The sequence below is a fragment of the Rhinoraja longicauda genome, chromosome 24 (assembly GCF_053455715.1).
Source record: "Rhinoraja longicauda isolate Sanriku21f chromosome 24, sRhiLon1.1, whole genome shotgun sequence".
Classification (NCBI taxonomy): Eukaryota; Metazoa; Chordata; class Chondrichthyes; order Rajiformes; family Arhynchobatidae; genus Rhinoraja; species Rhinoraja longicauda.
In genome coordinates, this window is record NC_135976.1 from 32,096,132 (window position 1) to 32,124,011 (window position 27,880).

General features: G+C 43.1%; 2 pseudogenes; both read left to right on the top strand.

Annotated features, from left to right (window-relative positions):
* The first annotated feature begins 472 nt into the window (after positions 1-472).
* Positions 473-22,122, top strand: LOC144605236 (Fc receptor-like protein 5; annotated as a pseudogene).
* A 3,638-nt stretch (positions 22,123-25,760) lies between these two features.
* Positions 25,761-27,880, top strand: part of LOC144605237 (uncharacterized) — an 86,802-nt pseudogene continuing 84,682 nt past the window's right edge.

A 27,880-nucleotide genomic window follows, 5' to 3' on the forward strand; every position in this document is an offset into this window, starting at 1 on the left:
CTTAATAATCTTATACGTTTCGATAAGATCCCCTCTCATCCTTCTAAATTCCTGTGTATACAAGCCTAGTCGCTCCAGTCTTTCAACATACGACAGTCCCGCCATTCCGGGAATTAACCTGGTAAACCTATGCTGCACGCCCTCAATAGCAAGAATATCCTTCCTCAAATTTGGAGACCAAACTGCACACACTACTCCAGGTGTGGTCTCACTAGGGCCCTGTACAACTGCAGAAGGACCTCTTTGCTCCTATACTCACCTCCTCTTGTTATGAAGGCCAACATTCCATTGGCTTTCTTCACGGCCTGCTGTAGCTGCATGCTTCCTTTCAGTGACTGATGCACTAGGACACCCAGATCACGTTGTACGTCCCCTTTTCCTAACTTGACACCATTCAGATAATAATCTGCCTTCCTATTCGTACCACCAAAGTGGATAACCTCACACTTATCCACATTAAACTGCATCTGGCCTTGTCACTGTTGATAAAACAATGTGGGCTTCCATTCTTCTCATCTCCTCGCTGTCCGGTGAGTGCAAGCCAGATCTCGATATTCCAATAATCAATGTTAGTTGGGGTACCGTGCATCCCGTCCACAGCAGAGATGATTAGGTATGTGTAGACATGTAATGGGGGAAATGAAACTCAGTGCATTATGGTGTCGGCGCTTCATTTATTTTATCGGCGTCTTTTTATCAGAAAATAAATATTGCCCAATATGTCCGAGACTTATGTGTTCGCAATTTAGAGGATGTTTAGGAATGGGAACGGTTATCTTGAGTGAAAAAGCAACATTTCTAATGCTCGTCGTGTTTCCAGGAAGCCAGAAGTGGAACTAATCTCGCAAATATAATTTCTCTCAACCTCACATTGGTTTCTGTTCCTTAACATCCAGTCGATGAAACGTTTTGTGAACCTCAGATCGTGGCTCTGTTCCTCAAGGAAGCTGACTGGCGGACTGACCTACTCATACAATACGGAGTCATTCCCCACACGCCCTTTGCCTCTGACCGTGTAGAGTGGTCTGCATCACCCACGTGGCACATTAATGATTCTGCTCCAAAATTCAAATAGAATAAATTGTTTTGTTACTGATTTTCACCGGACGAGAGGCGCTGACAAGGCCTGTATTTATTGTCCTGGTCTATGTTTTTGTTCTCTCCCTCTGGGCCATTGTAGAGGGGTGGTTGGGAGCGAAGCACACTGTATGGGTTCTGCAGTCGCATGTAAACCAGTCTGGGTGGGACTGTGAGATGGGGTTAGATAATAATCTCGTGTCTTCTCGGTCACCATTGCTGCTAAACGTTTCTCAATCCTATAATTATTGAGTAAATTGGATTCAAACTCCCTATATATCATGGTATGATCTGAAATCACATGTGAATTTCTAGACTCCATGTTAGTAATTTAACCGCGGTTGGCTCATGGTGCAATTGCACCCTGGGGATGGTCGCAGGCACAAAATAGCAACTAAATGTGGAGCATATACTCCAAGACAACTGTACTAAAGGACAGAGTTCACCGGGAAGTTCATTGCATTCTAGATGATGAGTTTACAACCGAGGTGGAAGTCAGGATGTTGGCCTCGTTGAGGATGTTGAAACAATCTCTGCATTCGTCCTACTTAACCCTGTCCCAACCCCACAATTCCACGGAGTCTGAGACAGAACTACTGTCCTCGCTCCATCCACCCAACCCCAACTCATCCACCTCTCTCCAATCCGTGGGGTCTTTCTGTCCAAGTGAGCGGCCGGGCACCGCCTGGGATTGTTGAAAGGCAGCTCCTGCAACACTTCCGCGCTCCCTCAGTACGGCACTGCGATCTCAGCCAGCTCTGTTTCTGCTCAGGGATCTGGAGGGGAAGTTAAACCAAATTGTACTGACCCGGGGAGAGAACACTGGTACAATAACAGCAGCGACTGCACGTCAGACCGGAACTACTGGCCGTGAAGCGAGATGAAACGTCATGAAACGATTTAAATTTTCTTTCATGTAATCTTCAAAATGTTTCTATTGCCATTAAACAGTTAATTTGCTCTTCAACTGAAAGTTTCTCCCCTCAGCTTCAGGTGCAGTGGGCAAAGGAACGCGTAAACGGAGTTGTGGGAGGACCCATCCCAGTCAATTGTCACCATGCAGCAGAGTATCAGTCGATCAGATTGTCACACGGAAAACACTGATGCCGTGGGAGGAGCACTGGCCAGTGTACAGTTTTAGTGGAAACTAATGGGCAACACGGACGGATGGGGAAGAGTGTCAATCACAGATAATCCGTCAAGGGGAATATTTACTGTGACTGTGAAGTATCTTCGCTCCTTTAATACAGGATGCTACAGCTGTGGAATTAGAACATCTGGCTACCATCCAAAGCTTCAGGGCAGCACCGTTGTCCCCAGGCTCCGCAGCAGCCAGTGCAGGGACCTGCGGGGAGCGGGCGGGGGTGGGGAAACCCTGCTCTTGTTGCTCTCACCCAGTGCGGGCTCTGTCCCACTGAGCGGCGACCCACTTCAAGTGGGATGCTTAGCACATTTCCTTGCCTCTGAACTGTATGAAACGTCACCCTGGCAGATGTTTGCATTCCCACTCAAACCAATATTCTGACACATCAGTGAGAGACAAGTGGTGTCCGCGGTCTGAATGCCCGGTGAATCATAAATAGGGAATCAAACCCCAGAGCTCAACAGACTGCGTTCAGTCCTCCCGGAGCAGACCAGCCCGCTCCCCACCCCCACCTCAGAGATCAGTCACTTCCTCCCCACCCCGCGGTCTCTCTCTCTCTCCCCCCTGTCCCGTCAATGCGCCCCCACCACCAGCAGCCACTGACCACCCACCGCCCGGCAGCCTCTCCACCCGGACATTACCCGCGTGGGAATTCAAGTATTGGAAATCTATTGAGTAACCGGCATTAAAATTCAGGCGATAAAGAGCATTTTGCAGGCGCTGACCATCAGCAGTAAGACACTCCCGTGCACCCTTTCCACAGCAGAGATGGTTAAGTACGTGTAGACATGTAATGGGGGAAATGGACCTCAGTGTACTGTGGTGATGGATCTGAAATCACGTTTGATTATCTAGACAATGTTCGTAGTTTAACCACAGTGTGCACATGGTCTAATGGCATCCTGATAATAGTTTATATGCATAAAATAGCGAATGAATTTGGAGCAGATACTCCAAGACAGACGTTCCAACATCACCAGGAAGTTAATTGTACACTTTTAAAATGTGTTTACAACTGAGGTGGGAGTCGGGATTGTTGCCTCATTGTGTCAGTTCAAATATTCCCTGCATTTGTCGCAAACCGAACAATTCCCCGGAGTCTGAGACGGAACCACTGTCCTTGCTCTATCTACCCAGCCCCAACTCCCTCTCCACCCTCTCTCCAATCCGCGGCCTGGTCGTGCTGAAAGGTCCTATGAAAAGTTTAAATATCTTGGAATTTACGTGACTAGGAAATATACTTCTTTATTTAAATCAAATGTTCCTCCTTTACTTGCTAAATTACACAGAAATATCCAATTTTGGAAAACACTTCCTATATCATTAGTTAGTCGTAGTAATGCTATAAAGATGATCTTTCTTCCACAGCTACTATACTTATTTCAAGCAATTCCGATCTACCTTCCAAAAAAGTTTTTTTTAAAAATTGATTCAATTGTTACTAATTTTATTTGGGACTACAAGACTCATAGAATAAATAAAAGACACTTATGTAAGTCTAAAATTAATGGAGGAATTGCTTTACCTAACTTTTTATTTTATTATTGGGCGGTTAATATTAAAAATATAACCTGCTGGTTGGATGATTCTGATCAACAACCGGATTGGTTAAAGATGGAGAAAGAGGATTGTTTACCATTCGATATTGGTGCGATCCTCTTAGCTCCAATAAATTTAAATAAAAAAACATATGGAGGTAATCCCATTATACATAGTGTTATCCGTACCTGGAAACAATTAAAGCTTACGTTAAAATTGAGTAAATTATCTGTTTTCCTTCCTATTGCGAATAATCCTTCTTTTAAACCGTCTGTCTTAGATAGAGGCTTTGCTCAATGGAAAAGTTATGGAATCAAAAGGGTGGGAGATCTTTATCATAAGGGAACTTTTCTTTCGTTTCAGGAGTTACAGCAGAAGTACGGATTACATGTTAATAATTATTTTAGATATTTACAACTTAGAGATTATGTAAAATCACACATGCAGGAATATAAGTTTAGAGGTCCAGAAACACTTGATGTATGCCTGAATCGACATTATAACTCAAATAAATTAATATCTTTTATTTACAATATTCTCCTTGACATTGACATTCCGTCATCAGAATCTTATAGACGAGCATGGGAGGACGAATTGAATCAATTTATAATGCAAGATATATGGGATGAAAGTTTACAACATATACATCAATGTTCATTGAATACTAGACATTCCTTAATACAATTTAAAATAATACATAGATTACATTATTCGAAGATGAAATTAAATAGGATTTTTCCTAGTATCTCTCCTATGTGTGATAAATGTCAATTTCAAGAAGCTAATTTAACTCATATTTTCGTAACTTGTATAAAAATGCAAAACTTCTGGTTGGAGATTTTTTTATTTTAAAAAAAATATTTTATTTAATTTTTAACAGAACCCATACGTTATACATTATACATTTCATAGTAAACAATAGTAAACAATAGTCACTAACCTATAACTTCGATTATACACGTATAGTTCTGTATTTTCTCCCCTCCCCCCACCCCCCCGCCCCCCACCCCTCAGTTGAAAAGAAAGAAAAAGAAAAAGTAGAAGAAAGAAAGAAAGAAAGAAAGAAAGAAACCTGGAGTCCCGAGGGGGTCACTTCCGAGTAATTTCTTTTGAAATTCTTGCTAGGTAACAAGGCAATCCTGAATTTAAGTACTTCCTATTCTTAATCCTAACTTTGCCATGAATGGGTTCCACACCTTCAAAAAGAAGTCGTATCCATTTCTCAGATTATACGTTGCTTTTTCTAATGGGATACAACTCCGCATTTCTGCATGCCATCTTTCGAATCTTATTTCATTTTGTTCTTTCCATGTAACCGCAACACATTTTTTGGCTACTGCTAATGATATTTTGAGAAATCTTTCCTGATGTTTATCGAGACTTAGCTTTGGTGTTATTCCTTTTGTATCTCCTAGCAAAAACAACCTTGGATCCATTGGTATAATCTTATTCATCAATTGCTCTAAAAACTTTTTTAGGTCTTGCCAAAAAGGAGTTACCTTCTGACATGCCCATGTAGAGTGTATAAAAGTGCCCACTTCTTGGTTGCATCTAAAACACCTTTCAGTTGAATTTAGTTTAAATTTATTTAATTTTTCGGGGGTTAAATATAGTTGCTGCAAAAAATTATACTGTACTAAGCTGTATCTCACATTAATAGTATTTTTCATAATATCTAGACACAGTCTTTCCCAACTTGGTTCATCAATAATAATATTAAGATCTGTTTCCCATCTTTGTCTTGCTTTATTAATTCCTATCTTTGGACTAGCTATCTGTAGTAGTTTATACATTGATGATATAAATTTTTTAATTCCCTTACCCTGAATCAAGGATTCGATTCCTTTAATCTGAAATAGAGACATTGAATTTCCTAACTTTTCCCTTAAAAAAGATTGTAATTGATAATAGAAGAAAATACTATTCCCTGGAATTTGATATTTATTTCTCAATTGAGAAAATGTCAAAAAGATATTCCCTTCATAGCAATCTCCTATATTTTTAATACCCTTCTGTTCCCAGAGTTGTAGTATTTGATTATTCCAAGCAAACGGCAATAATCCATTTTTTACTAATGGAGTTTTAGCTGTTAAAAAAAATCTTTTATCCTTAACTTTAACTGTTTTCAACCATGTATTAATTAAATGTTTTAGCAAGGGTGACTCTTTATCCTTAACTAATATCTTCGCTTCCCATTTATATATAAATTCTTCTGGACAAGACTCTTTTATTTTATCCATTTCAATTTTAACCCACGCTGTTTTTCCACCCTTTTGATAAAAGGATGAAATAAAACTCATTTGCGCTGCCAGGTAGTAATTTTTAAAATTTGGTAATTGCAATCCCCCTAATTCAAATTTCCATGTTAATTTTTCCAGAGACACTCTTGGCATTTTACCTTTCCAAAGAAAATTCCTCACAGTTTTGTTCAATTCTTGGAAAAATTTATTTGGCAAAGGTATAGGCAGTGTTGAAAATAAATACTGTATCCTCGGAAAAATATTCATCTTAATACAGTTAACTCTCCCTATCAATGTAATTGGAAGATTCATCCATTTCTTCAGGTCCTCATCTATTTTTTTTATTAGTGGTTTATAATTTAATTTATACAAATTATTTAACTTATTATCTACTTTAACTCCTAAAAACTTAATGCCTTCTTTTTGCCATTTAAACTGACTTTCTCTTTTACATTGATCATAATTGCCTTCAACAAGAGGCATTATTTCAGTTTTATCTTTATTAATTTTATATCCTGATACTTTCCCATATTCTTCCAGTCTAGAATATAGTTTTCTTAAGGATTCCAATGGTCTAGTAAGACAAATTAAGACATCATCTGCAAATAAGGTAATCTTGTAATCTTCCTGGTTAACTTTAAATCCTTTAATATCTAAATCTAATCTTATTAGCTCTGCCAGAGGTTCAATGGCCAATACAAATAAAGCCGGTGACAAGGGACATCCCTGTCTACTAGATCTTTCCAAATTAAATGATTGAGAAGATTGGCCATTTGTCACCACTTTGGCTTTAGGTTGTTTATAAAGAGCTTTTACCCAGTTAATAAAACTGTTTCCTAATCGGTACTTCTCTAATACTTTAAATAAAAAATCCCATTCTAACCTGTCAAACGCCTTTTCAGCATCTAAAGCAACAGCTACGCTCAATTCCTTTCTTTTCTGTGCTAAATGTAAAATACTTATAAATCTTGCTACATTATCAGATATTTTCCTTTTTTTGACAAATCCAGTTTGGTCCTCTTTAACCAGCTTCGGTAAATATTCTGCCAATCTCCTTGCTAAAAGTTTAGCAACTATTTTATAATCTACATTCAACAATGATATTGGTCTATAAGAAGATGCATTTAAAGAGTCTTTCCCTTTTTTTTTAAATTACAGTTATAATTGCCAATGAGAAGGAGTCTGGTAATGTAGATGTTTTCTCCGCTTGATGTATCACTTCCATAAATAGTGGTAACAACAACTCTTTAAATTTTTTATAGAACTCAGGCGGAAAACCATCTTCCCCTGGAGATTTATTACTTGGTAAAGAATATAGTACTTCCTCCACCTCTCTCAAAGTAAAGGAGGCATTTAGTCCCTTCTGCTCCTCATTAGAGATTGTTGGTAATCGTATCTTGGATAAAAAATTATTTATCTTAATTTCATCCTTTTCAGATTCAGAATGGTAGAGATTAGTGTAGAATTGCTTGAATACCTCATTGATTTCTCTAGGTTTATAAGTAATAATGTTCTGATCTGTTCTAATTGAATTTATTGTTCTTGATATTTGTTCTTCTTTCAGTTGCCATGCCAATACCTTGTGGGCTCTTTCTCCTAATTCATAATATCTTTGGTTAGTTCGTAATATTAGTTTTTCAGTTCTGTGAGTGTGTAATGTATTGTATTGAAATTTTTTATTTGCAAGTTGTGTTTTTTTTGTATCTGAAGAAGTTTTCTGTAAGTCTTTTTCTAATACAGTGATTTCTTTTTCTAATCTTTCAGATTCCTTCCTATAGTCTTTCTTTATCTTAGATGAGTAGCTTATAATTTGGCCTCTCAAATAAGCCTTCATTGCATCCCATACAATAAATTTATCATCCACTGAATTTAAATTTGTCTCCAAATATAATTCAATTTGTCCTCGAATAAAATCACAAAAGTCTTGCCTTTTCAATAGTAAAGAGTTGAGTCTCCATCTATACACTGCCTGTTCTTTATCTGACATCGTAATTTTCATTAATAATGGTGAGTGATCCGATAACAATCTAGCCTTGTAATCTATTTGTATTATTCTACCGCTTAATTGAGCTGAAATCAAAAATAGATCTATTCTAGAATATGTATCATGTCTATTGGAATAAAAAGAGTAATCTCTTTCCTTGGGATGGCTTTTCCTCCAAACATCTATTAAATTTAAACTTTCCATTAAATTCAAGGTTGTCTTCGCTGCTCTTGTCCTTGTCGTTGTCCTTGATGATCTATCCATTACTGGATCTAAACAAAAATTGAAATCTCCCCCTATCAATATATTTTCATGTGCTTCCGCTAGATTTAGAAAAGTATCCTGCACAAACTTCTCATCATCTGTATTTGGTGCATATATATTCATTAAAATAGTTTCTAAAGTTATTAATAAAAAATTAGATATGGACCCAAAATTAATTATATTAGGATTATCAGAACATACTACAAATTTTACAGTAAGTCAGGTACATTTTCTTGATTACAGTCTAATAACTGCGAAAAAACTAATACTTAAATTTTGGAAAAAACCAATAACCCCCACAATTAAAATGTGGACTATGGAAATGACAGAGACCCTGCATTTGGAAAAAATAAGGTTTGCCTTAATCGACAAACCTGAGTTATTTTTAAAAATATGGTCTCCATTTATTGAATTTTTAGAAAAGTAAATGGGTTTGGCACAGGACTAAAATAAAAAAATATTTAAATAAAAAGTTGAAACTTGAGTTGGGGGTTGGATGTACAGCTGTGGTTTTTGTCTCCCGGATCTACTCCCGTTAATTTTTATTGTTAGATCCTTTTTTTTTTTTTTTTTTTTTTTTTTTTAACCCTCTTACTCTCTCTCCCCAAGTTTATAGTTTTATATTTTTATTTTTACTTTCTCTCTTCAAAAATTTAAAAATGGAAGCTATGTAAGAACTTTGTAACAAATGTGTTTTTTCTTATTTCGATTTGTACATATCCTTTTAGAATATTAAAAAAAAAAAAAAAAAAAAAAAAAAGGTCCAGGACGAGCCGGGGTCATTGGGAACAGACCCTGTCTCCGATGAGCAGCGGGACATTTGGCTCCCAATTCAGTTTAGTTTATTGTCACGTGTACCGAGGTAGAGTAAGAAGCTTTTTTGTTGCGTGCTAACCCGCCAGCAGAAATACAACACATGAATAAATCGAGCCTCTTACAGTGCATAGATACATGAAAAGTTAATAACGTTTAGTGTAAGGTAAAGCCAGCAAAGTCCGATCAAGGATAGTCCGAGGGTCATCAAAGAGGTAGAGAGGAGTTCAGCGCAGCTCCCTGGTTGTGGTAGGATAAATCAGATGTCTAATAACTGCTGGGAAGAAACTGTCCCCGAATCTGGCGATGTGCGGTTTCACGATAGTAATGTAAGGGACCCGCTTTATTATAACACGTCCGCCCTCTGTCCTCAGTCAGGGCTATGTGAAAGCAGTGGCGGCGGTGAATCTCTAAACACGGGACCGGCCCAGTGTCGGATGAGAGATGAATGTTGGCAGCGCAGCGGGCGCCAAACGCCAATGAAATGGCAAAGTGGAGTCTTTCTGTCGGGTGAGAGGCCGGGCACAGCCTGGGATTGTTGAAAGGCGGCTCCTGCAACAATGCCGCGCTCTCTCGGTACCGCACTGCGATGCCAGCCAAGTTTCTGCTCAGGGACCTGGAGTGGGAAGTGAACCCAAATTGTGCTGACACGGGGACAGAACACTCACACAACTGGGGCAATAACAGCAGCAACTGCACTTCAGACCGGAGACATTGGCCGTGAAGCAACATGACACATCATGGAACGATTTACGTTCTCTTTCATGTAATCTTCAAAACGTATCTATTTCCATTAAACAGTTAATTTCCTCTAAAATCTGAAAGATTTTCCTTCAGTTTCAGATGCGGTGTGGGCAGGGAAGTATGGAAAAGGAGTTTTGGGAAGAGCGATCACAATCAATTGCCCCTATAGAGCAGAGTACCGCTCAAACACAAAATACTGGTGCCATGGGTGGACTCGCCAGTGTAGAGTTTTAGTGGAAACTAATGGACAACATGCACGGAGCGGAAGAGTGTCAATCACAGATAACCCGGAACGAGGAATATTTACTGTGACTATGGAGGAGCTTCAATCCGGAGATACGGGATGGTACAAATGTGAAATTGCTACACCTGCCGACGATCCAATGTTGGACATACATGTCCAAGTATCTGACGGTACGTTTCTTAGCGATTGACTTGACGTCTCTACTGAAATGCCTGATCCATGTTTTCTCCGGGAAGGGTCAGGGCAGCACCGATATCCAGAGGCTCCGCAGCGGTGCAGAGACCTGCGGGGAGCGGGCGGGGGTGGGGAAACCCCACTCATGTTGCTCTCATCCAGTGCGGGCTCTGCCCCACTGAGCGGCCACCCACTTCAAGTAGGATGCTCAGCACATTTGCCTGTCTCTCAACTGCATGACGTCACCCTGCATCTCAACTGCATTCCCACTCAAACTAATAATCCGACAGGAACAGATCAGTGAGAAACAAGTGTTGCCCGCGGTCTGAATACCCGGAGAATCATGAACAGGGAATCAGTCCCCAGATCTCAACAGACTGCGTTTAGTCCTCCCGGAGCAGACCCGTCCGCTCCCCGCCCCCACCCCAGGCATCAGTCAGTCCCTCCCCAATCCGCGCTCTCTCTCTCGCTCTGCCCCGTCAATGCGCCCCAACCCGGCAGCCACTGTCCACCCAACCCCCGGCAGCATCTCCACCCGGACATTTGCCGGGTGGTAAGCAGAATAAACACATCAGCCGTCGCACACAGAACATAATCCTCCGACATTTTCGCCACATCTTTCCATCTCCACCTCTTTCTGCTTTCCGAAGAGACCGTTCGCTGCGCAACTCCCTGGTCAACCCGTCCTTTCCCATCCAAACTACCCTCTTCCCAGGTATCTTCCACTATAACTGTAGTAAATGCAACACCTGTCCCTATACCTCCTCCCTCTACTCCGTCTAAGGACTCCAACAGTCTTTTCGGGTGAGGTAGAGGTTCACTTGCTTCTCCTCTAACCTCATCTACTATATGCGCTGTTCCAGGTGTGGACTCGTTTATGTCGGCGAGACGAAGCGCAGTCTCGGCGATCGTTTCGCTGAACAACTTCACTCAGTCTGCCTCGGCCGATGCCACTTCCCGATTGCTAAACACTTTAATTCCCCCTCGCATTGCCAAACTGACCTTTCTCTCCTGGACCTCCTCCACTGTCAGAGTTAGGCCAAACGCAAATTGGAGGAACAGCACCTCATATTTCGCTTGGGCGGATGATTGTATGCCTCGTTGTCACCTTCCCTTCAGCTGACGATGATCCAGCCTACATTTTCCTTTGGCAATGTCACCTTTGATCACATGTTTTTACATCTGACCCTTCCATTTCTCTTCTGTCTCCCTGTCCCATGATTCTCAGGCTCAAGAAGGGTTTTGACCCGAAACGTCACCCATTCCTTCTTTCGAGAGATGCTAGCTGCTCCGCTGAGTTACTCCAGCAGTTTGTGTCTATCTTAAAGGGATTGTAATTATTTTTCGCCTTTAAATTCCAAGGGATTGAATAGCGTTCTGGGTAGGCTGGTCTTCATTAGTGAGAACATTCACAACATAATTTGACATAATATGCTTCCGACGTGCAGATCTTGAGTCCATACTTTTGGAATCGTGTTCAGCTTTAGTCTCTCCGCTCTAAGAATGGTTGGACAGAGTGCAGAAAGGTTTTAGGACGACGCTGCCTGGGCTGGATGGCTTTGACGCAGGGAGAGATTGGACAAACTCAGACTTCATCCCTTGGTGTGAAAATGATTGAGCGAGGAACTTATAGAAATGTATCAATCACGAAAAGCATGTTCACTTTCACTCGACGTGTGGAATCAAAAAGTGGAGGACATTGGAAAATGGGAAACATTTAAAGAGGGGGGAATAGTAAGGTACCATTTACCATAATGGCAAGTTTTTACACAAAACCTGTGTCTGCTCCTGTGCTCGGATATCTGTCACCAACAAATGGCTCACGTCTCGGAGTCTCAGTGACAGTGTCCTGTGAGTCTGCCCGTGCACGAAGCTGAACACAATTCGCCCAACTTTTACCTCAACAGCATATGTTCAACTGAAACATAACATCCCAACTTCTGTTCTGAGGGGCAACCTTTTCCACACTTTGGGTGATATGTAAATGGAACCTGTTGTCAGAGGAAGTTGTTGAGGCAGTTAAAATAACAGCATTTAAAAGACATTTTGGACATTTGTGTAGATTGGGATCATTACGAGCGACAAGGGAGAAACGTGGACATATGGAAACGGTCAAGAATTACATATTGGTCGGCATGAACGTGCTCTTGTGAAGGGCCTCTTGTAACTCTAACGTTCTTCGGTTTCTGGGCTTCGCAAACTCAGAGAGATCGAGATGAGCTGGTGAGATATCAACTGGACGGTTCGGGCAGAGATAAAGGGCTGCTGTGATTTAGCAAGTGTTTGGTTTTTAACTGTTCACACGGGTGTCTGAATGTTTGCTCCATTCCCACAGAACCTGTGTCTGCTCCTGTGCTCAGATATCTGTCACCAACAAATGGCTCACGTCTCGGAGGCTCAGTGACATTGTCCTGTGAGTTTGCCGTGGATCCCTTCCCATCCGTTACACGTGGCATGAGAAGAACAAATATTGGGATCCAACCATCTCGAAGAGCAATCAACTGGATCTGAGTTCTGAAATCCTCAGAGGACAACACCCTCGATATTACTGCACAGCCTCAAATAATCGTGGGACAAAATCCAGTGAAATACTCACCGTGAAAGTCTTCAACGGAGCAGGAACGTGCAGTTATGTGACAGAAATCAACAATACAGGTGAGTGTCACATTCCCTTGGGAATATTGTTTCACAATTCCTCTCGTATCCCTTTAGCTACAGTTTTTCACCTTGTGGTGATGTTCGTGGGTATCTTGGTCTTTGCAGACGGCATCATTGTAGCCACTGTGAGGTCATGGTGTAAAATGCGAGAATTTATTTGGGGGACAGGCAAATAATTGCCTGTTGCTTTCACCTGGGGCGTGTTGAGCTTCGAAAGGAGAGAAAGACCTGCACTTATCACAACGGGTTGAGTACAATCCTTCAAATATCCGGCTTATGCCTTTAAAATGATTTTCTGGCTGCCGCTTAAGATCTCACAGTCACTTTGAGACAGAGGAAGCAACCAAATTGATTCAGTTTGGATCCATCATTATTTATAACCAAGTATGTATAATTTCATGATCACGACAGGATTAACAACGGGTTAATTAGTGCGAATCTCTGTAGGAACTCCATTCATCGCACAAATTTAAAGTGAATCTACTAGGCCGTCACTCCATAAAGTATTACCCTTACATTTGTCAAAGTGAATTGTGAAATGCAACTCCCGATAGTTGTGCAGACGCTCAGAGGGGATGTCCAGAAGACAGTCAGAATGGTTTACATCGGCGAGGCCAAGCGTAGCCAAGGCCAAGGTTTCGCTGAGATCTTGTGCGTGGTCTGTCATGACCCAGCATCGCGCTTGATAGACACCCCATCTTCAACCTCCCCCACTGATGTAGAGCAGCAGCAGTTTGCACCATCTGCACGATGCACTGCAGCACCTCACCAAGACTCCCTAGACAACGCCTTCCAATTGCAACAGGCTCAATGTTCAATGCATCATTCTTCACCATTCCCACCGTCATTGGCTGGCAAGCGCTTTGGAACGACCTGTGCAGATGGTGAGGGACGTTGTACAGTATCTGTCTCTCATCGCAATCTAGGTGGAATTCAACAGACCTAAGACAAGGATTGGGCGGACTCCCCTGTGCACATTGATGTATATTATAACGTATATTTTTGTGAAAGGCTAACTATGCTCGTCAATTTCTGAAAGATTTTTCTTTAGTTTCAGGTGCATTGTGGGCAGAGAGCGAAGTAAGAGGGGTTGTGGGAAGAGCGATCACAATCGATTGCCACTATGCAGCAGTGTACCGCTCACACACACAAAATACTGGTGCCGTGGGACAAGTCGCCAATGTGCACATGTAGTGGAAACAAATGGGAAACATGAACAGGGCGGAAGAGTGTCAATCACAGATAATCCGGCACGAGGAATATTTACTGTGGCTGTGGAGGATCCTCACTCTGGAGATACAGGATGGTACAGCTGTGGAATTACTGCATCTTGCGAACCAACATTTGAAGTGCATCTCCAAGTATCTGAAGGTATGTTTCTCAGTGAGTGACTTTGGCATCCGCACAAAACATTGTTGGTAATCTGGTGCAGAGCTCTTGACGCCGCTTTATAAAACAAAAGATGTGAAATGTTTGGAGAGGTTTGCAGAGAAAGTTCACCGGGATATTTAGTTGTAATTTACAAATGCAACATGGAAACGGATCCTTCGGGCTACCGAGTCCACACCGACCAACGATCACCGGGCACACTAGTTCAATGTTGTTCCACTTTTTCTTTCGCTCCCGACACACAATTCCACAATACCGCCATTCACACACTTAGTGTGCATACTAGTGCAACAGTATCGCTATCAACAATTTTATACAAGGAAAATTAAAAAGTTGTTGATAATGATGCCGTTGCACTAATGAGCTGTTTGAATGTCGGTATTGTAGAATTGTGGCAGAGTTTCAGATTAAAAGAGGATTTTAAAAACTGCAGATGCCGGAAATGTAAAACACAGAGAGATGGCATCCACTTTGGCATCCACACAAAACTTTTGTTCGGTCGCGTATGGGAGTATGGTGCGCAGTTCTGGTCGCAGCTTTATCAAAAAAAGATGTGAAGGGTTTCGAGAAGTTGCAGAAAACGTTCAGCGGAATGTTTAGTTGAAGTTTACAAATACAACATGGGAACGGATCCTTCTGCCCACCGAGTCCACAACGACCAGCGGTCACCGGTCACACTAGGTCTATGTTATTCCACTTTCCCATTCGCTCCCTACACACAATTCTACAATATCGCCATTCACACACCTCATTAGTGCCACAGTATCGCTATCAACAATTTTATATCAGGAAAGTAAAAAGTTGTTGATAGTGATACTGTTTCACGAATGAAGTGTTTGAATGTCGGTATTGTAGAATTGTGGAAAAGTTTCAGATTATAAGAAGATTATAAAAACTGCAAATGCTGGAAATGTAAAACAAAGAGTGATGGTGCTGCTGTGTATCGGTACAGTGGCAGACATGGTAGTTCTGGATGCTGGGGGATGGAGAGACCCTGAGATGTATAAATCTGGTTCATGGATTGTGAAGAGGAGGTTTCTGACGGGCAATTTGGCTGTCGCTTTGAAATGTAACACCTGAGTAGGTGACATTGTCCTCATCAGTACTGGTGTGCGTCCCTGTTGATCCCCTTCGAAATTGCACTCCTGCATACACAGTTTGATTTTGCTTAGACAAATGGGCAGCTTCATTGCTGCTTTGAATGTCCGACACTGTTGCGTAACCGATGCGCCCCTTTCCTGCTGATAATCCCTGAAATTTAAACGAGAATCCAAGATTTGTCTGATGATTTGTCTGATTTGTGGTCAGTTTTAATCACCACTAGGCCAAGTGGATGCGTTGGGCCCAAACCTCTGCTGCATTGGTGCAGCTCCCCGCCCCCTCCCCCTCCGTGCCCTCTCTCCTCCCCTCCCTTGCCCCTCCCCTTCCCCTCCCCCCACTCCTTTCCCCTCAACCTCCCTTATCCTCCCTCCCTCCACCTTCCCCTTCCCCTCCCAGCCTTCCCCTCCAGCCCACTCCGTCTCCCTCAACTACCCTTATCCTCCCTCCCTCCACCCCTCCCTCTCTAGGAGAAAGATTTAAACTTTAAAAAGTGAATAACTAAAAATATAACAGCGATTTCAAAGAAACTTCTTCCATTACCATCAAAGGGACGACTATGAGTAAGGTGGGGCTAAAATTGTTGCACTATCGTGTACCGTTTTGGTTGTAGTTCAATAGACAATATAAATAAACCAATAGGCGCAGGAGTAGGCCATTCGGCCCTTCGAGCCAGCACCTCCATTTAATGTGATCATGGCTGATCATTCTCAATCAGTATCCCGTTCATGCCTTCTCCCCATACTCCCTGACTCAGCTATCCTTAAGAGCTCTATCTAGCTCTCTCTTGAATGCATTCAGAGAATTGGCCACCACTGCCTTCTGAGGCAGAGAATTCCACAGATTCACAGCACTCTGACTGAAAAAGGTTTTCCTCATCTCCGTTCTAAATGGCCTACCCCTTATTCTTAAACTGGAACAAACAAACGAGAGTTTTTGTATATAGATGTTATAGGATAGATGCTGTCGAATTGGATAGGGTGCAGAGAAGAATTACGAGGATGTTGCAATGACTTGAGGGCCCGACCTACAGGGAGGGGTTGAGCAGGCGAGAACTTTATTTTTTGGAGCGCAGGTGGATGAAGGATGATCTTACACAGTTGGACAAAATCATGCGAGGAATAGATCGAATAAATGCACAGAGTATTTTGCCCAGAGTAGGGGAATCGAGAACCAGAGGACATAGTTTTAAGATGACGGGGAAATAATTTAACAAGAACCTGGGCAGTAACTTTTTTTACTCAAAGGTCGGGAGGTATATGAAACGAATTGCCGACGGATGTAGTTGTGGCAGGTACTATCGCATCATTTAAGAGCAATTTGGACAGGTACATGAATAGGATCGGTTTAGAGGGCTAAGGGCAAAGCAAGGGCGCGTGGAACTAGTGTAGATTGGGCGTGTTGGTCAGCACGGACAAGTTAGACCGAATGGCCTGTTTCTCCGTTGTATGACTCGATGAGTCTATGTAGATGGATGGGTCATATTCCACCCTGGCGGCTCTGGCTAAGATACAGAGATGGTAGATATTGGCGAGTGTTTGATTTTCAGACGTTCACTCAGTGTGTGACTGTCTGCTCCTTTCCCACAGAACCTGTGTCTGTTCCTGTGCTTGGATTTCTGTCACCAGCCCATGTCGCCTGTCTCGGGGGCTAAGTGCCAGTGTCCTGTGAGTCGGGCCGGGGATCCCTTCCCATTAGCTGCAGTTGGTATGAAAACACCCCATCTGTGGATTCAAAGATCTCAGACAATACCCTGGATCTACATTGTCAATCCTTCAAACACCAGCACCATCAATATTATTGCACAGCCTCAAATAAACGTGGGTCAAACTCCAGTGAAATGGTCAACGTGTCCATCTCCAGCAATGGCGTGTCCTGCAGTTTTCTCGTGAAAATCAACGGCACTGGTAAGTAGTGGAGGGGATGGGGAGCAGAAGGGGAAGTGGGGGTGGGATGGTTCATAGGATCATAAGTGATAGAAGCAGAAATAGACCATTTAATCATGGCTGGTCTATCTTCCCCTCTTCACCCCATTCTCCTGCCTTCCCATCATAACCCCTAATACCCTGAAATTACCGTTATTAAGATTAAAATAAGATTATCAAGATTAAAATAATGGAATGATGGCCCATTTGTCAATACTTGGTTGCTGGGCTCCAGAAATAGATTTCGCAGTGCTGGTGTAGGCCAGCTTCCTGGCTAGAACTTCCTCTTATGTCAATACAGCTTTAAACTGGGTTTGCAGTGACATCTGTCCAAGCACTTTCACTTTCCCGCCATCATCTCCACATGACCGAAACTCAAATATGGGAAGAGAACAGAAATTACCAGTAAATGTGGCCACAGTTAACTCCTAGAGGACTGTTACAGCTTTGGTCCACCGTGTTAATGTTGACCATTTAGTACCATCGATACTAATCTCATTTACCAGCCCCTCATTCATAGTCTTGCCAGACTTGACAATTGAAGTGCATCCACCATCTTGGTTTAAAATTTTTCCCTGCGCAGATACCCTCCAAATATTCTACTCCTTAACCCAACCCTATGTTCTCTACTTCTACGCACATCTGCTGTGCTGATTTCCCACGATAACCTACCTGTGTCCCTCATATCTTTGCACACCTGTAATATGTTCCTCCTTCCTGTCCTGTGGCGGAATAAAAACGCCGTCTATCCAGCCTCTCCTCCGAACTGTAATGTTTCATCCCAGACAGTATCCCTCCCGTGAAATCACTTCCTTTAGTTTAGTTTAGAGATAAAACGTCGAAGCAGCTGACTTTCACCGGTGCACTAGTTCTATCCTACTCACGAGGGACAATTTACAGAAGTCAATTAACCTACAAACCTGCACGTCTTTAGAATGTGGGAGAAAAACGGAACACTTGAAGAAAACCCGCGGGGTCTCAAGGAGAACCTACAAACTCCGTGTCGACAGTACCCGTAGTCAGGATTCAACCCGGGTCCCTGGTGCTGAAAGGCAGGCAACTCTACCGCTGCGCCATTGCGCCGCGCCACTGTTGGCGACCTGAGTTGTAACCATCACTGCAGCTCGTCATGACAACATCTCCCATTCGCTGCAAATTACACTGAAGAATCATTGCCCTGCCGATTCAGCCTATAAATTCTTTACATCGGACAAGCATGCTCTCTTGTTCAACTACAAGTAAAAGGCAGCGAGACTGAGTTTTTGTTTTCTTGTTCCAACAGGACTTGAATATTCTTGTGAAACTTCGAAAAGATCCAATAATCCTCCATGGTAAACTACTCTGTTCCTAATGAAAGAGGCCATGTGCTAATTGCTGGTGTTTTTCGTGAAATTCGTACAAGGGCGGGGGAGGGACGGAGATAGAGGTGATGCAAGGGTTATTTGAAGTTAGAAAAGGAAATATTTATGCCGTTTGGCTTAAGCTGCCCAAGCGAAATACGTGCTGTTGTTCCTCCAATTTGCATTTGGCCTCACTCTGACCATGGAGGAATCCCAGGACAGAACGGTCAGTGTGGGAATGGGATGGCTGAGGGGGGTAAAGTGTTTAGCAACTGGGAAATAATAGAATCTCAAGCGGACTGAGGGCAGGAGTTCAGTGAAATAATCGCCCAGTCAACGTTTGGTCCAGCTGATGTATAAGAGTCCACACCTGATACAGTGGATCAGGTTGGAGGAGGTCCAAGTGAACTCTGCCTAACCTGAAAGGACAGTTGTGGTGCTTAGACAGAGTCGAGGGAGCAGGTATAGGGACAGATGTTGTATTTCCTGCAGTTGAAGGAGAAGGTACCTGGGGAGGGGGTGGATTGGATGGGAAAGGATGAGATAACCAGGGAGGTGTAGATCATAAGGAATAGGAGTAGAATTGGGCCATTCAGAAGGGTTGCAGAGGGAACGGTCTCCTGCACTCCACCCGGCATTGAAATGCACTTGGACCATTTCCAAACATCCCTCCCCTTTCTCGATCTCGCCATCACAGGAGATAGACTATCGACTTGTCTATTATAAACCTACTGACTCCCGCAACTATCTAGACCATACTTCTTCCCACAGGATTTGGGTGAATGTGGTTGATGGTCAGCGCAAACCTGAAGGGCCAAATGGCCTGTTTCCATACTGTGTCTCTCAATGGATCCTATTAACCCAAATATCAGAAAACATAACCAATGCTTTTGTACATGTTTCAAGCCTGTCACCAAAAGTTAAATGTATCTCTTAAACAATCTAGTAAACAAAAGTTTAGAAGAATGAGGGGGGGACATCATTGAAACATACGGAATAGTGAAAGGCTTTGATAGAGTGGATGTGGAGCGGATGTATCCACCAGTGGGAGAGTCTAGGACTGGAGGTCATAGCCTCTGAATTAGATGTTAATTTGGAAAGGAGATGAGGAAAATTTTCTTTAGTCTGTGGAAATCTTTGCAACAGAATGCTGTGGAGGCAAAGTAAGTAATATTTTTAAGGCAGACACAGATAGATTGCTCATTAGTAGGGGTGTTATAGGTTTTGGGGAGAATGCAAACGAATGGGGCTAGGTGGGATAGATAGACCAGTCATCACTGAATGGTGGAGCAGACTTGATGGGCCGAATGGCCTAATTCTACTTCTATTCCTTATGGCTTTGTGACCTTATCACCTTATTCTATAAAAAATATAAGTATATAACTTGCGAATCAGCTATAATTTAACTCATCAGAAGTGGAATTGCACTGGTTTACGTCTCATTGTGTTGTGGAAATACTTGAATGAAAGGAACAAGTTCCCCCATTTGCTGCTTTTCAGATGGCGTTCCCTGCAGTATTCACAATGACCGCTCCATCGCGAACCTCATCCCATGCTGTGAGATGAGTACAGTTGCCAAACCCAAGTATTGCAGTTTAGCTTTACTGTGACTTGCTCTGGTGTGGTGTTGATAGGAAAATGCATTGTGAATGATGGGCTAAGACATTCCGCCTTGATATCACGTGGAATCACCATGCAATTGATGGGGTCGTGCAACAAAACGTCGCTGTCGCAGAATGTGAGAAAACAGTCTTGAATCAGACCGAATACAGCGAACTGAGTTAACTGACGCTCTCCCACACATTGAACCTTCAAACCATTAAAAAAAAATATATCCCTGAATATTCCATCATAATATAGTCTTTAAAGTAGGAAGACTTTATTATTTATCTTAGTACAATTGAAATAGATCTGACTTTCTATCACACTCATATGTTATGCTTGCGTTAGAAAATAAAAACGTCAATAAAAGCCAGGCCTTTATGAGCGAACCTTTAACCGATTTTTCGGACACGATTCCTCCATCCACCCACCTACCGCGTTAATCCAAGTAATATCGAGGGTGTGAGATTAAGCATTATCATTTATAATTTAATTCATTAATTGGTCTCATCTGTTTCCATTTGTATTGCCCCGCCTCCTTTCCACCATCAGAACTAATCTTTATTTAATTATTCCTGTCTATCCATGTGGATTTTAATATAATCTTCGTATCAGCTGCATTTTTCTTTCTTCCAGGGTATTACGCTGTTCTTTATATCCTTCCACATCCCCAATTTCCCTCTCCCGTGACTCCCAGTCTGAAGAAGGGTCTCGACCCGAAACCTCGCGCATTCCTTCTCTCCAGCAATGCTGCCTCTCCCACTGTGTTTCTCCAGCATTTCGTGTCTCTCTACTCTGTATTGACTGGTTTCACTATTCCATCTCATGACTTCTTTCTTTGTCTTTTCCGAATCCATTTAACCGTGTAATGTCTCATTCCCAGTATTGTAGCCATGCCTCAGCAATGAGGACTGTTATTGGTGATCATTATTGTTCTCGCCGAACTCAACCCCCACCCCCCCCCCCCCCCGCAGTCTAACACCCGTTCATTCTCCCAGATCTCAATTGGCTCTCCTGCTTTGCCCCGCTCCACTCCACCAAGATTAGGAAGCAAATAACAGGTAAATGCTTGAAAGATAAACCGTCTCGTTTCCTCCCATTGATACTGTATCTCTTGCCCTTTGCTCAGTTACATCGCATGGACTTTGGGGCGCTGGCTGCTCTTTCTCCTGCTTCTGATCTGGAGTATCTCAATCGCGTTCTTCACAAGAGCCTCCAAGGTAAGTTTTATTGTTATCATGTTCATAAATTATAGGAGCAGAATTAGGCCATTCAGCCGATCATGTCTAATCCGCTCTCAATCACAGCTGATCTATATTTCCCTCTCGATCCCATTCTTCTGACATCTCCCCATAACCCTTGACATATTTATTTATTAAGAATATGAAAATCTCCGCCTTAAAAATATCAATTGGCTTGGATAGATATAAAAATCATCGGCTAACTCAGCGGGACGGGCAGCATCTCCGGTAAGAATTGACCTGGCCTCCATAGCCTCCTGTGGCAATGAAATCCATAGATTCACCACACTCTGACCAATGCCATCCCTTCTCGTCGCCGAAAGTATCCAAGCGGTTTCCATTAATGCATTCAAATATCCTGTCCATTGATGGACAAAGAAACCGTGCACGTTTTCATATCCTGAAGTCAAACCAAATCTCTATATGGATGATATCCCGAGGTTTTGTCAGGTTGTGCGTGTGCAGGGTGGATTTCTGTTCCTGGTGTGGATTCGTTGGGGTCCACCTTGCAGACAGCATTGTGTTGGGAGTGGTCGGGTCAAATAAAGCGTGGTTCCCACTGTCAATGAGTCTGATGACTTCACATTGTCTTTTGCAGAGACGTGATGAATCAGAACCTGGCCACTCGGCCCACGAATTACAGTGAAGACTCCTAGCTTGCACCAACAGTGAGGGAATTCAGCACCGCGATGAAATATTTAGGCATCATCCTGCTTTGTCAACTGATATCAATTGGACAGAATATATGTCTCTTGCAATTCAATTAACGATTTCATGAAAGTGTCTTCAAAGCAATGTTTCAAACTTTCCAAACTATATCTGTTTCCAAAACCCATTTCCCGCACTGGTCTTAATTTTTGTCACCTCTTCCAAGGATTCTTTCCTCGCCTTCGAACCATTGTTTTAGCCTTTGCATGTTTTCTGCTGCTCTAGTGCCTGACACTCTGTTAAACTATATTCTATACTTTTAACTTCCTGGAAAAAAATGTTTTTTCACTGATTAATGAACACCACTGCATCAGAACGCTTCTTAATAAATTGTTGTTGTCAATGAATGGTTTGTCTAATTTGTTTTGTTTAGACTGCAACTTTAGAGATGAAAAACAGACTGCAATCAGACTGCTGGATATTCCTCCTGTTGCCAAACGTTAAAGGCGTTTAGGAAAGACAATCAATTAATCTTTCAGACCATGCTGTCCGATAAGAACAAAATTATGCCACGACATTGTTCTGACTATTTGCCTTATTGTTCTCTCCACAGATGCTGACTGACGCGCTAAGCACAATCAACATCTGCAGATTTCATTTCCGACATGCAACTAATTTTTATGTAGGAAGGAACTGCAGATGCTGGTTTAAACTGAAGGTAGACATAAATTGCTGGGATAACTCAACGTGACAGGCGGCATCTGTGGATCGACCAGGTAGATTTAGGTGGACTGAGCGGCGGTGTTCAGCGAAACGATCGCCGAGCCTGCGCATGGTCTCGCTTCTCGGCGATCGTTTCGCTGAACACCTCCGCGCAGTCCTCATAAACCTACCTGATATCCCGGTCGCTAAACACTTTAACTGCCCCTCCCATTCCCACACTGACATTTATGTCCTGGACATCTTCCATTGTCAGAGTGACGCCCAGCGCAAATTGGAGGAACGCCACCTCCTATTTCGCTTGGGCAGCTTACACCGCAGCGGTGTGAACATTGACTTTTCTAACTTCAAGTAACCCTTGCTTTCCGTCGCAAAGCACCCCCCCCCCTTCCCAGTCAAACGATAAATGTGACTGTCTCCGACTACCTTCATTGCTTTGTGGATACCTTCTCCCAGCAAACAATGATCTATTCTACATTTTCCTTGATCTCCATCCCCTTTGTCTCATTTTCACACCTTACACTTCCTTATCCAAATATCTCCCTCTCCCCTGACTTCAGTCTGAAGAAGGGTCTCGACCCGAAACCTCACCCATTACTTTCATCCAGAGATGCTGCCTTTCCCGCTTTTTGTACAACTATGGTTTTTTTGATTGGGTGATTGAAATATACAACATGGATACAGACCATTTGGTCCACCGTGTCCACGTCAACCTGCAATCAACCGTTTCACACAGTTCTATTTTATCCCACTTTCGCGTCTTTTGAGTACAGTAATATTGCTAAACATTTTAATGCTGCAACGAGTTATTTATTTTGTCCACCGTGCAAATGAGTTAAAGGACTATCAATAGTGGAAAGTCTATTCTTGTGCTGAACAAAATCGTTGAGTTGCAGCTTGCAAAGTACGGGATGTGAAACTGCAAATACATTGTGTTGCTTTTCTCATAACCCCGCCCTTGAAAGAACCATGAAGGATGTTGCTTCAAAATAATAAATTGTGACCTGCAATAATGGAGTAACACCATAAAGTTCGGAAACAGTCAAGGGTTGCTTTTGGTAAAATGTCACACTGACAAAGATAAATATTCTCCACACAGTCAGCGGGGAGACGAGGAAATGAGACCAGAGGCTGCTTTGAACTCATAAACCCCCAGGTCAGGGATATCCGCGGGGTGCTGAGTAGCCAGAGATACTTACAGTTCTGTGTCACACTGATGCTGCCTGGCCCGTTCAAATCGAGATCGTTAATTGTCTAATGGGAGGAATGATCTTAAATAGCTTTTCCCCACTGCAAGACATCCCAAAGCGACTCACAGGGAGCGAGAGTTAAACGGTCTGAGATGCCACAGATAGACACAAAATGCTCGAGTATCTCAGCAGGACAGGCAGCATCACTGGAGGGAAAGAACATGTGACATTTCGGGTCGATGCCACCGTTGCTTTTAGAGGTGGGTACTGGCTTGTAATGTACTTTAATCTATTATGTTCACACAGTCATATCTTTCTTTACATTGAATTGTTCTGCAGTGCTGACACTTTGCTCGCGCTGCTGAAACAAGGATGTTCCGATTCGTATCTCTGCACCGCATCTTGCGACCAGATCGTTGGCACACTGTTTGCTGAGCAATGTTTGCAGAAGTCTTGGGCGAATGAAGACAGAATTAAATTGTTTTGCTGCCTGGTCGGTTCCTCTCTACAGTGTCCTTAGTTGGGCAAGTAAACAGAAAACAGCTCCTAACAAAAGACCCTTTAATGTGAGTCGCCAACGCTCAGCAAACTTCAGTGGCGGACACGCCAGTGTGTTACACCGACACCACAGATGTACACAACCCGAATAACCTGCACTGTCCCCCTGAAAGTAACACACACTGAACAATAGCCAGCAATAAATATGAAGTTATATTAAACTGCAACTACTTGCGTACAGAAATAATTTAATCGTTGCAAGCAGATGTACAAAGTCAACAAATGAAATATACATGAACACAACTCTACTAATTTATTAGCTTTGTGTTGCAAAGAACACAAGTCAACAATTTAGTTCACCGTGCATATTCTACCTTGCTTTATCTTCACTAAGTGTATCAATTCGCCCTTGTTTGAGTTACATTACACATATCAGTTACATTCCACATCCCGCTTTCCCAGCTGATCTCCATCCTGTGGTAATTCCAGACAAACATCTTCACAGTCCACTACCCCATTCATTGTCATTTTCAAAACGTGAATATCGCGACAATAGTGCTTCAAAGTTTGAATTAAAGACCTTACAGTGACAGAGGAGAGGAGTGGGTCGAACTCCAATCAACAGCTGATTTCAGGTGAAAAGGCCGTACTTCCTTTCGCCAGCTTCCTGTTTTGCCCCGTGTCAACAGCAATATGACAAAACAAAAGTTCCAATGATTATATGTCATTATGTCTATTTTCTCCAGAGTGGCCCGCAAAGTTGCTCATGCATTATTTTGTCTATCATTATTCCCACCACTGTTCATTGTTAACAGACTCTGAGTACAGAGATACCCGCCGCTCCATCCTTACGGATCCATCATACTTGACGATGTGGTCCAGGCAGCTGCAATACCAACATTTAGCGGGCAATTGGACAGGTCCATGGATAGGGAAGGTTTGGGGAGATATGGGTCGGTGGGCAAATTTGACTAACTTAGCTAAGCATATTGGTCCAACGCATTGGGGAGAAGGGCCTGTTTCGGTGCTGTATGACACTGTGATCATCTGACCCAACCATTTGTTAAATATAACCCAGAGCCTTTCACACTGTAACGTGTCGAGCTGCTACTGGCTCAATATGATTCACGATCTGAGTTCCTGTTCCCATCTTCCTCATTGCTATTTGAGCGATGCGTTTGTATCTGAGAGAGAGCTGAGCGACAGTCCCAGTGCTGGCCTTGTTACTATGGATAAAACAATGTGGATTCCCATTCTCCTCATCACCTCGCTGCCCGGTGAGTGAAAGCCTGATCTAGATATTCCTATGTTCAATGTTAGTTGGGGTCCCGTGCACCCTTTCCACAGCAGAGATGGTTAAGTATGTGTAGACATGTAATGGGGGAAATTGAACGCAGTGCATTGTGGTGATGGATCTGAAATCACATTTGAATATATAGACTATGTTAGTAGTTTAACCACTGTTGGCACATGGTCTGATTGCATCCTGATGATAGTTTATAGGCATAAAATAGCGAATGAATTTGGAGCAGATACTGCATGACACCCGGACCGAAGGTCCGAGGTTCCAACCTCACCACGAAGTTAATTCTACACTTTTTAAATGTGTTTACAACTGAGGTGGAAGTCAGGATTGTGGACTCATTTCGTCAGTTCAAATATTCCCTGCATTTGTCCAACTCAACTCTGTCGCAAATTCAACATTTCCCCGGGGTCTGAGACTGAACCACTGTCCTCGCTCTATCCACCCTCCCCCAACTCTCTCTCCATCCTCTCTCCAATCCGCGCCTGGTCGTGCTGAAAGGTCCAGGGCGATCCGGGTCATTGGGAACAGAACCTGTCCCGGATGAGCAGCGGGACATTTGGCTCCCAATTCAGTTTAGTTTATTGTCACGTGTACCGAGCGACAGTGAAAAGCTTTTTTGTTGCGTGCTAACCAGCCAGCAGAAAGACAATACGTGATTACAAACGATCCTCTTACAGTGCATAGATACATGAAAATCAAATGATGTTCAGTGTAAAGTAAAGCCAGCAAAGTCCGATCAAGTGTAGTCCGAGGGCCATCAAAGAGACAGATATGAGTTCAGCACCTCTCTCTGGTTCTGTTAGGATGATTCAGATGCTTGATAACAGCTGGGAAGAAACTGTCCCCGAATCTGGCGGTGTGCGTTTCCACGCTAGTAACGCTCTCCTGTAAGGGACCCGCTTTATTATAACTCGTCCGTCTTCTGTCCTCAGTCAGGGCTATGTAAAGGCAGTGCCGGCGGTGAATGTTTGAACACGGGTCCGGCCTAGTGTCGTTTGAGAGATGAATGTTGGCAGAGCAGCGGGCGGCAAACGACAATGAAACAGCACAGTGGGGTCTTTCTTTCGGGTGAGAGACCGGGCAACGCCTGGGATTGTTGAAAGGCAGCTCCTGCAACACTGCCGCGCTCCCTCAGTGCCGCACTCCGATGCCAGCACAGTTTCTGCTCAGGGATCTGGAGTGGGAAGTGAACCCAAATTGTACTGTCACGGGGACAGAACACTGACACAACTGGGGCAATAACAGCAGCGACTGCACTTCAGACCGGAGACATTGGCCGTGAAACAATATGACACATCATGGAACGATTTAAGTTTTATTTCATGTAATCTTCAAAATGTATCTATTTCCATTAAACAGTTCATTTACTCTCCATCTGAAAGTTTCTCCCCTCCGTTTCAGGTGCGGTGTGGGCAGAGACGTATGTAACAGGATTTGTGGGAAGAACGATCACAATCGATTGTCCCTATGGAGCGGAGTACCGCTCAAACACAAAATACTGGTGTCAATGGCGGAGTGGCCGCCAGTGTGGAGTTTTAGTGGAAACAAATGGACAACACGGACGGAGCGGAAGAGTGTCAATCACAGATAACCCGACACGAGGAATATTTACTGTGACTGTGGTGAATCTTCAGTCTGGAGATAGAGGATGGTACAGCTGTAGAATTAGATCACATTACAACAATCCAAGGTTTGACGTACATCTCCAAGTATCTGACGGTACGTTCTCAGCGATGGACTTGATGTCTCCATTGAAATGCCTGATCCATGTTTTCTCCGGGTAGGTTCAGGGCAGCACCGATATCCCGAGGCTCCGCAGCGGTGCAGAGACCTGCGGGGAGCGGGCGGGGGTGGGGAAACCCCACTCATGTTGCTCTCACCCAGTGCGGGCTCTGTCCCACTGAGCGGCCACCCACTTCAAGTGGGATGCTCAGCACATTTCCCTGCCTCTGAACCGTATGAAATGTCACCCTGTCAGAGGTTTGCATTCCCACTCAAACCAATAATCCTTCAGGAACAGATCAGTGAGAAACAAGTGTTGC